Genomic DNA, 14,016 nt, shown 5'->3' with positions numbered 1-14,016 from the left:
TGATAACTAGCCCTCATAAAAGCCCTAAAATGGACAGAACATAAAAAGTGAATATATGGACTGATTTAAAGTATGCTTTTGGAGTAGTACATGCCCATGGAGCCACATGGAAAGAAAGAGGAATGCTGACAGCACAAGGAACATCCATTAAACACCAAGAAGAAATTCTGCAATTGCTCCAAGTGGTGCAGAAACACAAAGAAGCTGCAGTAATGCACTGCAAAGCCCACCAATTTGGGAATTTCCCAGTGAATATTGGAAATAAATTAGTCAATAAAAAGGCAAAGGAGAGAGCAGAAAAAGGCATCATGACAATAATACCAGTTAAAGAAGTGAAATTTGAACAACAAATCCCAAACTACAGTAAGGTTGATTTGGAATTAGCTAAATCAATTCAAATAAATATGAAAAATGATCATTAGTCCTAAAAATCAAGTTGTGGTCTCACCACAATCAAAGCTAAAAGCATAGAAAAATTCATTGGGAAACAGAGGCAATGATCAGTGATTTAAGAAGACAGGTGATTAGTGTTAGGATGATAAAGCTAATAAAATCAGTAACAAAAAGTGTGAAACTTGTTTAAAGAATAACCCGAGAAATATTAAATAACCACCCCCAAGAACCATATATATGGGAAACTTGCCTGAAAATTATTGGCAGATTGATTTTTTCAGAATTGCCACAACAAAATGGATATAGATATCTATTGGTATTAGTAAATATGGCCAAAAGATTTTCTTTTCCTGTCGCACCAATAGGCAAGAGAAGTGGCTAAAAATATGTTAAAAGAAATAATATCATGGTTTGGAATCCCCAAAAGAATATAATCAAATAGAGGTCCTCATTTTGTGTCTGAAATTATTCAAATATTGAGGAAAATTCTGGGAATCAAATTGAATTTACACACTCCTTGAAGGCCACAATCTAATAGACAAGTAAAATTTGTCAGAAAATATCTTTAAAATGGCCTCATGCTCTTCCTTAAGCACTTCCGAGAATCAAGATTCAATCCAGATCTAGGACTAAAATTAGTCCATATGTTAATGTATGGAAAATCTTATCAGACTCTAACCCTTGTTCAAAATGTGACTGCTACTGGGGATAATGAAACGGAATTGTATTTGATATCCCTTGGAAGAACTCTGATATGGATATGGAACTGCCACAGAGCCTCTTTCTTTAGATTCCCCAGTTCATCATTTTAACCAGGAGATTACGTGTACCTGAAAATTTGGGAATCAGAAACTCTTCAATAAGAATGGAAAGAACCATATCAGGTGCTTCTAGCAATATATACAGCCCCTAAATTTGAAGATATTGATTCTTGGATTCATTATTTGAGAGTCAAGAAGCACAGCCTCCAAAACAGAAACAATGGATTTCTAAAGAAACATGTCATTTAAAGTTAACAGTCTCTCATTTTTAATGAATTAGACAAAATCATATCAAAAATAATGAAATCTATCAAAGGAATTTTATTAGTAATGTTAATAATACTTTTTGGTTTACTGATTATGGAGATTAGTTATAAGTAAATGAGACTTATTGAAAAAAATTAAATAAGTCTCAAAGGGGGGAAATGTTACATGACATAAACATTGAAAATTAAATATCAATATGAGGTGATTCTTGCTAACTATGGAACTGTAGTCACATAGGTTAAATCTTCATAAAATTCGTTTGTTCCTAAAGGGAGTGGGACCCTAGAGATCTTATAATACGCATTTGTTAGAAGCTAGCCTAGCATATCTTTAATACAATGGTAAGTCCCAAACACCCCCAAACCCCACCTGCAGAAATAGGCCCTGAGCCATCACTTTGGAGCCAGGAAAATCAAGCAGCACCGCGACCTGTTCTCAAGACCAGATATGGAGATTTCAAGGAGGAGTTTGACCAGCGAATTCGAGGAGGGGGCGTTTTGACGACCACCAAGACCACCAAAAGACCCTCGACTCAAAAGACTGGGCATGCGCGAGTGGGTAGGGAAATGATGTAATGGTTTCTCAGAAAATTTATGTTTATGCATATTATTTCTTGGAATTTAATGAATATGTATAATTAATGTGTATTTAACCCGTGCTGTTGATCAAATGGGTGCGCACGCTAGGTGGAGCGATCCCCCGTGCGCCCAGCGCTGCAATAAAGAAGTGCCTGCTTCTTAACTTCTCGTTGCTGTTAAGGAGTTTTATTCCGGATTTCGGTAACAGCTCCATCCGTTCATTTTCGCTCCCGCACCGCCAGGAGAGCGCGGCCGGGCAGAGACAGCCCACACAAGCCTGAGGCGAGTGCAGTCAACAGCGTTCCCAAGGGAGGAACGGACAGCCACGGCCTCTGGGAGAGGGAAAGAAGAAGCAGCGACCGTTATTACCGCACGCGGCCCCTGGCCGGAGCGCCTGCTGCCGCAGGGGATTCTCCAGATACACTGAGGTCCCCCCTCGCAGCCTTCAGGGCAGGGCGTGGCCCGGTGCTACGGGACAGGCTTCAGGGGACGCGCCGGAGCGGCGGGCAGCTGCACGGGGCCGGGGGAGGCTCGGGGGGAGCTCTGGCGAGCTGGGGAGGTGCCCGGCGTCTCCGCCCGGGAGGGGGGGGCCCCTCCTGCCCCTCTTCCCTTCTCTCTGCTCTCGGGTCACTCCCCGGGGCTGCCCTCGCCCGGCTCGGCTCCGAGCGGGCGGCTTGAGGCTCCCCGGGCGGGCAGGAGACAGCGCTGCAGCCACGAAAGGGGCTCGCTCACCTCACGGGTGCCCTCGGTACTCACCCGTCACCGCCGCCGGGACCCGCCGGCCGCACACCGCCATGCTGCTCCCGGCCGCATGCGCAGTCCGAAGGCCGAACACAGTGCCTGCCGGGAGAAGGGCAGAGCACTGCGCATGCGCGACTCCCGAGCTGCAGTTCCCGCTTTCCGTCACCAGGTGGCAGCAGCCCCCCACCGCTCCGCTCCTGGGTGTTCAGCCGGACGAGCCACGGCCGGTTCCTCCTGACGTGCGGAAAACGGACTCCACAATCTGTAAGATTGTAAAGTAGGTATGCTTATTCAGCGCTGGGCAGCACAGGGGGGTAGTCCCACCAAAACCGTGCGCGCCTTACGTGGCAACTCACTTTAAATTTATACAACCAAATGTTACATATACATCAAGTTTCACAATACGCCTAGACATATGCATGACCTATCCCCGCTTCCTATTAAAATTAGTCCCAAGGGGTCATTTTCATAAACTCCTCCTGTCTGGGCTTGCGCAGTGCCTCCTGATGGTGGTCGTCGGGGGTCGTGGGGATGAAGGCAGGTGACTCCTCTTCGTCACCGCTAGTAACCTTTTGTTCCTGCGCAAACTCAGTTATCCCTTGGCTTTCATTCAAGCTGCAGGGTCGGTTTTAGCTGGTTCTTGAAGCGACCCCCCTAGTCCTTACCGGGAACTGTCTTTCGTGAAGAATTGCAAGACTTTCTGCTTCAAATAGTTTGCACAATGGTTAGCAAATTATTAAGCAAGTAGTTAACAAAACATTAAGCACTATTTATCAACTTGATTCCTTAGGATGCACAGCAATAATTAATCAATGCCATATCTATTAAGATTTCTTTAACTCCTTCTCTCAGTCCCCCCTTTTCTAGAAAATTAGTAAATTCTTTTACTGCCAGCTATGTTCATCATTTGTAGATTTACCAGGATTACACAAACCTTAATCCACATTCTACCTTCTCAGTTTAAGCTTTAGGGGTCCCTGAACTTCAGAAGTCCAGAGTTTTTGTGGTGCCTTTTTTACCCTAGTGTGGTGTATCCAGGCATTCTGCTCTCTGATCTTGATTGCTGTAAAGGAGGTGAGGAGTACCTGGTATGGTCCTTCCCACTGTGGTTCCAAGGTTTTTTCTGCAAGAGACTTTACATATACATCATCTCCAGGTTGTATATCATGCACAGGTTCATCTAGACCTCTTCCCCGGGTCCCAATTACATGCTTTCCAATTTTATTGAGCTGTTTGCCCAATGCCACCGTGTAGGAAGTCATAATTTCATCCCCAGCTTGCGTAGACATTCCCCTCTGTATTCCATAGGGTCGTCCATACAAAATTTCAAAGGGACTCAGTCCTTCCTTTGCCCTTGGTCTCGTTCGTATACGCAGAAGGGCTAAAGGGAGTGACTGAGGCCACGTTAAGTTTGCTTCTGGTCCCAATTTCACAATTTGCTGTTTGATTAAGTGATTCATTTTCTCTACTTGGCCACTCGACTGAGGGCGATACGGGGTATGAAGTTGCCAATCTATACCTAAATGGTGGCTGATTTGTTGCACTATTTTTGAGACAAAATGTGGTCCTCTGTCTGAGGATATGGTTGCTGGAACCCCAAAACGTGGTATTCTCTCTTGTACCAACACTTTAGTTACCTCCCGAGCCTTGGCTGTCCTAGTTGGGAACGCTTCTGGCCAACCTGAAAAGGTATCAGTTAATACCAGCAAATAGCGATACCCCCCTTTCCTTGGAAGCTCTGTAAAATCAACCTGCCATTGTTGTCCAGGCCCATTGCCCTTCCCAATCTGGCCCATTTCTGGTTTGGGAGTATTTTTTGGATTAGTCTGGAGGCAAAGGTCACACTGTTGAGTCACCTGTCTCACTGTGGTATATAAGTTTCTAGCCACGATTTCCCTTATCAAATGTTCATACAGAGCCTCTGTTCCCCAATGCCTTTTTCTATGTTCCTCCCGTATCAAGTGCCACAGTAAACAAGAGGGAATAATTAGTCTTCCCTGTGGGGTATAAGCCCACCCCTCTTCATTATATGACCCTTCCAAGTCTGTGATAAGTTTCTGATCTTCCTTGGTATATTCTGGCTTACCTTCTAGAGAGATTTGCCTATCAGGAATTAGAGCCCCTTCTATTCTCACCTTCATTTTGGCCGCTTGTTTTGCCTCTCTGTCCGCCAGTTCATTCCCTTTCTCCAAATCGGAGCTCACTCTCTGCTGTGCCTTAATATGCATAATTGCCACTTTCTCAGGGAGCTGGACAGCTTCTAGTAGCTTCAAAATTTCTTCTGCATGTTTGATATTTTTTCCCTGGGAGTTCAATAGTCCTCTTTCTTTCCAGATTGCTCCATGTGCGTGCACAACTCCGAAGGCATATTTTGAGTCCGTGTAAATGTTCACAGTTTTGCCCTGGGCCAACTCCAGGGCTCGGGTTAGGGCAATTATTTCTGCCTTCTGTGCGGAGGTGTTCATGGGCAAAGGCCCTGACTCTATTACCTGCTGGCTGGTAGTGATGGCATATCCCGCGTGTCGATTGCCATTTAAGACATAACTGCTCCCGTCTGTGAACCAGTTTTCCCCATTTTCCATGGGGCTATCCTTCAGGTCTGGGCGGCTTGCATATGTTGCTTCGATGGTTTCCAAACAGTCATGGTGCACTGGTTCTCCTGTGTTCCCACCGAGAAAAGAAGCTGGGTTGACAATGTTAGTGACCACGATTTCCACATCGTCCTGTTCTACTAATACAGCTTGATATCTCAGGAACCTTTGTGGAGAGAGCCAGTGCCCACCCTTTGCTTCCAGTACTGCTGATACTGTATGAGACACCAAAACAGTCATTTTCTGGCCCAGGGTAAACTTTCGGGCTTCCTGTATGTTCAGTATCACAGCTGCAACCGCCCGTAGGCATCCAGGCCAACCCTTTGCAGTGGCGTCTCACTGCTTAGAGAGATAGGCAACTGCCCGTCGATATGGACCCAGATCTTGTGCTAATATTCCCAGGGCAATACCCTGTTTCTCATGGGAGAAAAGAAGAAACGGCTTACTCACATCTGGGAGTCCTAAGGCCGGGGCCGACATCAACGCCTTTTTCAGTAGCTCAAAGGCTCGTTCGGTCTCTTTGTTCCACTCAAGGTGCTTCTGCTCAGTAGCTGTCAGAGCATACAGTGGTTTAACAAGCAGTCCATAATTATAGATCCACAATCGGCACCACCCGGTCATTCCCAGAAAAGTCCGTAACTCCTTTACTGTCTGAGGTCTCTGAGTCTGGCATATTGCCTCTTTGCGGGCCTGTCCCAAAGTTCTCTGCCCCGCACTAATTTCATAGCCCAAATAATTCACTTTACGTTGCATTACCTGGGCTTTCTTCCTGGAGACACGGTATCCCTGGAGTCCCAAGAAATTCAACAGACTCACCGTCCATGCCATACAGTCTTCCTCTGTTTTCGTGGCAATCAGGATATCATCTACATACTGCAACAATTTTCCTTCCCCAGATGGGGTTTCCCAGGATTCTAAGTCTTTTGCAAGCTGATTCCCAAAAATAGTAGGACTATTTTTAAATCCTTGTGGCAACACCGTCCAAGTGAGCTGGGTCTTCCGACCACTTTTAGGGTTTTCCCATTCGAACGCAAACAATTTTTGACTGGCTTCATGGAGAGGGAGGCAAAAGAAAGCATCCTTCAAATCTAAAACAGTAAACCAAATTAGTTCAGGTGTCAACACAGTCAGCAGGGTATATGGATTGGCCACTACTGGGTAGAGGTCCTCAGTTATCTTATTCACCGCCCGTAAGTCTTGGACCACCCTATATGACCCATCGGGTTTCCGAACAGGTAATATAGGGGTATTGAATTCTGACACTCACTCCTTTAATAGTCCTAACTGTAGAAATTTTTCTATCACCGGCCGGATTCCTTCTCTGTCTTCCTTCTTTAGGGGACATTGTTTAATTCTTACCGGTCGTCGGCCTTCCTTAACCTTAACTTCAACAGGTGGAGCACTTTTCGCCCTTCCAGGTACATCAGTAGCCCATACCCCCGGGTACACTTGGTTTAGGATTTCCTCATTAATTTTTCCTTCTGAGGGGAGACTGGTTAAGGTTAGACTCAATATCTGAATATATTGCTGATCTTTTACCTCCAGAGTAATTTCTCCTTTTTCAAATATAATTTTTGCTCCCAATTGTTCCAATAGATCTCTCCCCAAAAGTGCTTTCGGGGAGTTGGGCATATATAAAAATTTGTGGATACCCCATTGTTTTCCCAATTTGTATTTTAGAGGCTTACAAAAATATGCCTTTTCACTTTGGCCAGTCGCTCCTTTTACCATGACATAATCATTTCCCAGGGGCATCAAAGCTTGATTCAGAACCGAATATGTTGCCCCTGTATCTACTAAGAATTCTACTTGTTGTTGTTTTTCCCCTAGCTTAATTATAACCAGTGGATCCGCTAGGGTAGACTCCCCAGGTTCCCGTCAGTCTTCTATCACATGAGCTATCCTCACATTCGCCGGGATCCTCCGGCCTTCTTTCTTGTTCCTTGGGCATTCCTTTTTCCAGTGGCCAAAGCCCTTGCACATTGCACACTGATCCTTTTCCAACCCCAACCGAGGCTGATTTCGCCTACCTCTCCACTCCCCATCTCCCCGAACGACAGCCACCAACCTTCTTTGTCCCTGCCGATACCCTTCTTCTCTATTACTGAACACTCTCCAAGCCTCATCCAGCAAGATCTCTAAATTCCTGCTTTCCGCAGGACGCAACTTTTGAAGCTTTCGTCTTATGTCCCCCGTAGACTGACCCAGGAACAGAGCAGAGAAACTAGTTGCTGTATCCCTACCTCAGACCCCGGGTCCAGCGGCGTGCTACGACGCATCACATCCCTCAGTCGATCCGGGAATTCAGATGGAGACTCGGAAGGACCTTGTTTAATTGCATATAAGGCTGACCAATTTATAGTCTTAGGGATTGCCCGTTCCATCCCCTTCGAAATCCACTCCTGATATTCCTGCAATCTTTCCATATGTACTGACCTGTTTACCTCCCATTTCGGGTCCTGGAGGGGGAAGTGTTCCTTAACATCTCCCCCGGTAACTTTATAATAATCCTCGGCTAGATTTCCTGCCGTTTTTAAAATCAACTGCTTCTCCGTTTCAGTCATGTATTCTAATAGCAGCTGTATGTCTTTCCAGTCCGGATTATGTTGTTTTACAATGAACTGGAAATGTTTAGCCACACTTACCGGATCGCTTCTGTAATCTTTAGCAATTTTTCTCCACTCTCCCAAGTCAGCGGTGGAGAAGGGTACTTTAATTAACATTGTTCCGCCATCCGGCCCCACCGCCTCCCGGAGGGGTGCTTGTAAGATTGTCGGAGCAGATTTCTGTCTAGTACGGGAAGATACAGGGCTATCAGGGGGATTCGATGTCCCTTCCGAGTCTGCGTCCTGGTCCTGTGATCGGGGGGGAGGTTTAAACAAATCACTTAAATCTTGTTCTGGAACCTGGCGTACTTTATCTGCTTTCGTACACCTCTGCCCAATGCTGCATGATGAACAGCACCTTTTTAACCTGCCCCCACCCCCCTTGTTCTCCCGTTCGAGTGCGAGTACCATAGGGTCCTGCGGGGATATCATCCCACAGTCCCTTTGCCACTCTGGGTGATTTCGTAGGGTAAAAAACATATCTGCATACGACACCTCGTCCCATTTCCCTTCTCTTCTAAGAAACAACATAAGCTGCAACAAAGTATTGTAATCCAACGTTCCATTGAACGGCCACTTGACTTCACCCTCTAACTTATACAATGGCCACCACTGATTGCAATATTTAATAAGAGTCTTTTTACTTTCCGTACCTCCACCCCCGGCAATATCTTTCCAGTGGGCGAGTATGCAGCCCAGGGGGCTTCTCCTTAATATTCCCCCTTGAGTGTTGCCCATTTTATATTTCCTCTGTGAGAGGGTCTCAATGAATGATTCAAATTTAGACTAACTATTTCACTCCTCCACACCACACTTACAATCAATCACTCAACCACACTCTCTTAACCATACAGCACAGGGATCCCTCATTCATACCAGCCTTTTAAAGCAGCTGCAAAACGGTTGCAAGAACAAACTCACCTACTGATGTTAAACTATCTCCAAATCCGGGTTAAAGAGGCCCGCTTACCCTTCTCCTGCTTCTCATGTACCGATCATCAGCAGGTCCATCCTGGCTCCCAGCAATGGGATGCAGCGGTTACCTCGGACTCGCTCGATCTACCCCCAAGATCGCTAGCGGCCGCTCTATCGGTCAGCGAGTCCCCTTTGATGCTCCAAACTAACCTGGGTACCCAACCAACGGGGACTATGCTGCACGCCAGACGTCTCTGCGCGATTTACCAGCTGCCCCAGCCACGCGTACGACTTACAGGCCCCTACCATTAAACATACCGTTTGGTCCGCGGCTTCAGGAGGTCGTTGTCTGCTCCTGCGGTGAGCGGCTGGCAGCGGAGGCTCCTCCGAGGAAAGTGCTCGGGGCGCGCCTAGGGGCGTCCGCTCCGCAGTCGATCCCGCAGCCAAGCAGAGATCCTCCTGGCTGGCTCGCCAAACTGACGTGCGGAAAACGGACTCCACAATCTGTAAGACTGTAAAGTAGGTATGTTTATTCAGCGCTGGGCAGCACAGGGGGGTAGTCCCACCAAAACCGTGCGCGCCTTACGTGGCAACTCACGTTGGGGGTGGGGGGCACTGGGCAAGTTGGGGAACACAGGCAGCGCCCCCAGGATCCCAAGACAGAGGGGTCATGGGGAGGCAGCGCCAAAAAGGGGGGCGTCGAACAGGGACACAAAACAAGAGTGCAGGGCACGCAACGGGCAAAACACAGGGGAAAAAAAACTCACAAGGGAGGAAAACCTCACACGGTGGGGGGGTGTTTTAGTGAAAAGCATTTGCAAGTGATACAGGGAATTAACGGTCTGCTAAATATTGCTTGATTTAGAAGACTGACTGTCTGCATACTGCTTGATTTAGGAGACTAACTGTCTGCTAGACAATGCCTAACAATCCTCTTTGCCTTGAAACTCACTTAAGCTTATCAGGGACTGGTACTTGTCAAGAAACTGGTATTCAGTCAAGGACTAATATGTCAAGCAAAGGACATGATAACAGGAGTCGTTCAGAAACTGCTGAAATCCCCAAGTGAAAGGAGAGCATGGGTGAATGACTGAAGTTCATCTAGAGGAAGATCAGACCCCTGAAGAAGTAAACGACCACCAGAGACAGATCTGAAATGCTAACGCAAGTGGTTTTTTAATAACCCCGCCTCGCTTATGCACATGTATGTCTGTATTGTGCAATCCTAGGAATGTGTGTACCTGCACCGGATACATTTTTGGTAAAATGTGCTGTCAGTGTGCGTGCTTTTGGAGAAGCAATCCCCCACGCACCCGGTGCCAAATAAACATGCCTGCTTTATAACTCTCTCCGAGTTGTAGAGTTTGATCCACGCGTCAGGAGGGCTGAGAAACACAGAGCGGGACAGTGGGGACGGATACGAGGGAGAGACGGACACGCAAGGACAAGGGGTACGTGCGGGAAGAAAGGTGCGTAAGGATGACCTATAGCAGGGAGTCCACGCAGGACAATCCACAGCACGTAACTCACCCGGCATAACCTGCACGAGATGACCCACACCGGACAATGGACCCACACTGCGTAATCCCCAGCGAGAACCCCTCCGTCTCCCACTGGGTCACACCAACTATCCCCAAATTGAGTGGCTTTTTTTTTTTTTTCCTTGTCCAGAATATTTTTTTTCCCATGGCCAGACTATGCTCCAGACCACACCTCATTTGATTTTTCCTGTGCCTGAATATTTAGTTAAAAGACTACGGAAGGAAAATCACCACATTCTTAACATTCACTCTAAAATCCATGCGGCAAGTCCCTTAGGAAAAATGCAGTCACGCATCGCAGACGTACCTTGTACTTGCAGACCGCTGCGGCTCCTTTCCATCCATCTCGTACTTTCACGGCCAAGGAAAGGGCGACCACGGTGAAACGCTGGCAGCAGACATTCAGCAGAGAGAGGGAAAAACCCCTTAGTTTGAAGCTAGGCAGGAATCTTCCTTTTGGGGCGAGGTTTCTCAGGACTAAAACCACGTGAAGGACAGAGTATCTTGCAGCACCTTTGGTACAGCTGCTGATACCGGCCTTTAAAGCTTTTGCATTTTTCAGACACCCAGGCCTTTTTTTGACTCATTGGCAGCTTTAGTTTCACTCGAACCGCTGTCCTACATACAGGCAGGGGACAGACACAGATGCCTACATACATTTTCTCAACCCTAAGTACAGCCGAGATCTCCTCACCCTCTATGTGCCAAGTTGAATATTTGTTTGTTAAGGAGCACAGCAACACTTCTGTCCTCGTGAACTGCCTCCGAGCAGAGGAGGGCTCTGGGATTTCCTGGACGCCAGTGCTCCCGCTTTCACTGTCAACTCCGCACGGCCACCCACCGGAAAAAAGGCCTCAAAATAACGAACGTCAGACGATTGCTGCCACACCAAAAGTGCCAGCACTGAAAGCTCGTGCTGCTCCTCGCCGGCCCTTGCCAGCGCCTCTACAGGCCCACAAACGTTATCCAGCCTAGAGACTGCATAAAAGGCAGACCGCCCCAGGCTGCAACACTCTTGCCCAGCGTACACTGACCAGTAACGTCTCCCCCTTCACCTTCCCGAGAGAGACTGTTCCCAGGGAGCCCTCTTCCTCCCATCAATTTACTACACCCTCCCTGCAGTTTTCAACCTTGTTCCCTCCTCGGCTGTGGTCCCTCAACTTAGCTCTCAAATGGCCAGAAATCAGATTACATCCTCAAAAGAACAACCCCATGCTAACTAAGATGGCGCTTCCTCGCCCAGCTCCTCATCACCATCTGCAAAAAAAAAAAACCCAAAAATAAAACCTACCAAACAGCACCGCCCTTCAACATCACACCACTTACCACCAATCTCTTCTATGGCACTCTCCTCCTCAAAAGCGCCGCAGTGCTCTGCTCACCGGCTCCACTCATTGCCAAGAAGTCCGACGCTGCAACTGCCGCTCGTGGTGCTTCAGATGCTGAGAGACGCAAAGCTCAACTTACTTTTTCTGGGGTGTAGGTAGAAAAAAAATAGGTGTCATACCAAGCTAACTAGAAAAGTATGTCATTACATGCAATGACAACATTATCAAAAACCACCTGCTTTAGCTTCCTACAAGAAAACAAATGCTCCAGGCTTCATTTCTAGCAAGACCATGCATGCTATCTAACTTCTACCACAGCTACGTTCTGGACAGGGCTGAATGACAAATGTAGCAGAACGTGGTGGCTCGCACACGTGGCCGACAGAGGCACGGAGCTCCTGGCACTGCGTCCTGGTGTCTGCTCTGTCAGGGAGGGCTCAGATGGACCAGCCACTCCTTGCTGGAGGCACCTGCCTGTGATTCACTCCTCAGTCCCCTCCAGCAGCCATGCCCAGGCGGCCCCCTTTACAGCTGGAGGCCCCTCATACAGCAGGGCCAGGGCCAGGGCCAGGGCCACCCTCAGCCTCACTGGACCCATCTGGGGCTGCCCCACCTCCAGCCCCAGCTGGAGCCCATCAGGAGCAGGGGCCCTTGCCAAAGCCCCACAGCACATCACCCCCTTCCCTGTGCCTGTCCTCAGCCATCAGCTCTGCACCCAGGGGCTGCAAACACATCCAGGGGCACAGAGGACGTCACAGACAGTGAGATACAGAACAGAAAAAAAAAACAGTGACAGTACGCAAGACAAAGAGATAGAGAAAGAAAGATAAGAAAAGAAAGAGAGAGATAGAAAGGCAGAGGCACAGGGCAGGCATGCAGAGGCGCAAAGAAAAGCAGGCCAGAAAACAGGCTGGAGAAATTAGTTGGGGGGAGAAGACGGATGCAGGTCAGGACAAAGAGATGGAAAAGGCAAAAACAGCAATGGGCCGCAGGACAGAGACAGAGGACAAACAAAGGAAGGAAAGGGAGCAGAACAAAAGTGCAGGGATACAAAACAAAAGGAAGCGGTAGAACAAGAGATTTAAAGGGAGAGAGAAAGGGGGAAGAGCATACAAGAACAGACAGAAGAGGAGAGGTAGAAGGAAACAATAACAACAACAACAAATCACAGCAGCTTGGGAAAGGTAGGGGTCACGGGAGCGGCAGGGAAGGACAGGGACGCACAAGAGAGGAGGCAGAGCCCCAGGGGCCGGGGACTCACCACAGCTCTCACTCCCGGCACTGCTGGGAGAATCTGACAGGTCAGATGCTGCTTTCTGCTTCTCTCCTCTTCTGTAACTCCGACCACTTGGCTGTCCTCCACCTAAGAGAATACGTGGGTGTCTTACAGCTCTTAGACAAAAAGCTTCCTAGACACGTAGCCACCCACCCACGCTCGCTCGCGCGCTATGTGGCCGTACCGTGCTTCAGGTTCCACGTACAGACTGTGCAGTGCGCAGTGGCGGTCTGGCCTGCTGAAGAGTACAAAGAGGGATCCTTCCTCACCCGGAGAGGCAGGCTAGGCTCTCTCTGGCCTGCAGCGGGAGGCAGCTGCTGGCTGGCTGGCCTTTGGTTTCTTCTTCTTCTTTACCTTTCTGTGGCCTCTCCAGCTTCAGCTGCAGCAGCTCCTCTCCACAGGCAGTAAGCACTCTGTTACATGACATAAATGTTGAAAATTAAATATCAGTATGAGGTGATTCTTGCTAACTGTAGAACTGTAGTCACATAGGTTAAGTTTTATACGAAATCTATTTGTCCTTAGAGGGAGTGGGACCCTAGAGATATTATAATACGCATTTGTTAGAAGCTAGCCTAGCATATCTTTAATACAATGGTAAGTCCCAAACACCCCCAAACCCCACCTGCAGAAATAGGCCCTGAGCCATCACTTTGGAGCCAGGAAAATCAAGCAGCACCGCGACCTGTTCTCAAGACCAGATATGGAGATTTCAAGGAGGAGTTTGACCAGCGAATTTGAGGAGGGGGCGTTTTGACGACCACCAAGACCACCAAAAGACCCTCGACTCAAAAGACTGGGCATGCGCGAGTGGGTAGGGAAATGATGTAATGGTTTCTCAGAAAATTTATGTTTATGCATATTATTTCTTGGAATTTAATGAATATGTATAATTAATGTGTATTTAACCCGTGCTGTTGATCAAATGGGTGCGCACGCTAGGTGGAGCGATCCCCCGTGCGCCCAGCGCTGCAATAAAGAAGTGCCTGCTTCTTAACTTCTCGTTGCTGTTAAGGAGT

At 47.9% G+C, this 14,016-nt stretch overlaps 2 long non-coding RNA genes across 4 annotated transcripts in view; both read right to left on the bottom strand.

The window, feature by feature from the left end:
* The window catches only part of LOC147599313 (uncharacterized), a 151,434-nt gene that overhangs the window by 114,022 nt on the left and 23,396 nt on the right, over positions 1 to 14,016 (bottom strand). The window lies entirely within an intron of this gene.
* On the bottom strand, positions 10,716 to 13,407 carry LOC147599316 (uncharacterized). Of its 3 annotated transcripts, none has more exons than XR_015259798.1 (4): positions 13,352 to 13,407; positions 12,983 to 13,084; positions 11,776 to 11,865; positions 10,716 to 10,781 (listed from the first exon to the last, which is right to left on the bottom strand). It is a non-coding gene; the product is annotated as an uncharacterized LOC147599316 (long non-coding RNA). The 3 variants fall into 3 exon arrangements; XR_015259799.1 differs by lacking the exon at positions 13,352 to 13,407 and adding an exon at positions 13,182 to 13,275; XR_015259800.1 differs by lacking the exon at positions 10,716 to 10,781 and adding an exon at positions 11,628 to 11,650.

Source organism: Chlamydotis macqueenii, chromosome 11 (assembly GCF_036417535.1).
Source record: "Chlamydotis macqueenii isolate bChlMac1 chromosome 11, bChlMac1.mat, whole genome shotgun sequence".
In the NCBI taxonomy this organism is placed as follows: Eukaryota; Metazoa; Chordata; class Aves; order Otidiformes; family Otididae; genus Chlamydotis; species Chlamydotis macqueenii.
Note: the sequence above shows the minus strand (reverse complement) of the source record. Positions and strands in the feature narration are given on the sequence as shown.